A 1,871-nucleotide genomic window follows, 5' to 3' on the forward strand; every position below is an offset into this window, starting at 1 on the left:
CGAGGTACGGTCCGGCATATTAGATAGTACCAGGGTACGTTCCGGTATACCGGACCGTACCCAGGGTACGTTCCGGCAGTACCCCGGGGGACATCTAGACCCTCTCAGCGCTAGTGGCAGTGGACCGAGTGGTTTATGTATGCAGCCAGTACTCAGTACTGACAGTAGTCAGTAGGCATTGATTGATTCAGGACGGTACGGTACGCCGTACGGCAGGCATTGTTTGTATAAATCGTTGTTGTCATTGTTAGTGTCACTGTTAATACAAATATAGCCACAGGCACTGTTACAATACTCAATAGTAAAATGAAGGTAAATAAGCACGAAATGTATACTATTTAATACTAATGAAGAATGGGGTAATACTAATAATAGTAATACTAATACTAATAGTAATACTACTAAAGCCGTAGGCCTAATTACTAAGTAATGCCTAATCAGGCTAATGTAATGGTTACCGGTAGGCCCTACTCTATTTTGCCTATATTACTATTAGAGTATTAGTATTATTGCGGATAGTTTTCTCTAAATGCCCTGCAACACACAACTACAAGTACACTCTACGCACGCCACTGTGCACGAACAATAAAAATAGGCAGTGTCTAAACGACCGGACCCGGTTTCGGAGTCCTGAAAACTAAACAACCGGCTCTCTTCTCTGATTGGTCAGTTTCCCACCATAATAGGACAATTTTTAATGCAGAACATAAAGAAATATATTTAATTCCGAACATAAACAAAAGTTACATAACAAATAAATGCAGAAACAAATAAAATACAAAGAAATACAGAACGCAGAGGAAAATAAAAATATCTTATGGGGTTCGAACACAGTCCCTTACTATCACGAATCGAAAGCTCTACTCGAAGCCACTGAAACAACTTGAAATTTGTAGATATAGACCCTAACCCTAACCCTAACCCCAACCCTAACCCTAACCCTAACCCCAACCCTATCCCTAATTCTAAAATAAAATAAAATCAGTCAAAAATAATAAATAATAAAATAAATAAGTGACAAAATTAGCCAATCGGAGAAGAGAGCCGGTTGTTTAGTTTTCAGGACTCCGAAACCGGATCCGGTTGTTTAGACACTTCCATAAAAATATGGCAGCGGATATATTTTAACCGTATACAGAGTATCCACTTCCGCTATTTTACTGTACATCACATTTTATTGGCTAGTCTATAACGTCATCAACATTATGTTCGAAGCCCATAAGGTTTAGCTATCTAGAAAACTTTTAGGTTCAAATCCCATTTATTTCTACACATTTGTAGCCCCGTTTGTTCATAGAACTTAGAAGCTAGTTTCCGTGAATCACGTTTCCAATACGAAATCTTTTGAACACATTCATAATATACTAACATACATATAATCAGCGCTAGAAACTCGTGAAATTTCCAGCTAGCCCGAATATAAAAATTCGGTCCAGTGAGAATTGAAATCCACTGGCCCGAATTGAAATCCACTGGCCCGATACAAAACTTATCGTAAGCCCAGAGAGACATTTTCTCCCGCAAGAGGCCGCTTCTTGGTATAGCTTAGTCTGGTTCCGCTAACTAAAATTAATTGTTAATGCAGTATAGTGAAATACAGCGGGTACCAGTTTAAGCATGTATGAGACCTGAGAGACTGTGTCATCATAGGTGTCATCTTACATGAAGAGAGAACAACAACATGGCTGCGCCCAGCTGTAAAGTTTGCCGTGCATGCAGCTCTGCATAATTTGTGTTTGAGGGGAAAAAAATCATTATTTGGGTTTTTCTGATACTCAGCCGACTGAAATTTGAGGCAATGTATATATATATACAGTGCTCGAAATAAGCGTTGTCCGGTTGTCCGAGACAACCAGAATTTGCGCCGGACA

The sequence above is a fragment of the Priapulus caudatus genome, unplaced genomic scaffold (assembly GCF_000485595.1).
Source record: "Priapulus caudatus unplaced genomic scaffold, Priapulus_caudatus-5.0.1 Scaffold142, whole genome shotgun sequence".
In the NCBI taxonomy this organism is placed as follows: Eukaryota; Metazoa; Priapulida; class Priapulimorpha; order Priapulimorphida; family Priapulidae; genus Priapulus; species Priapulus caudatus.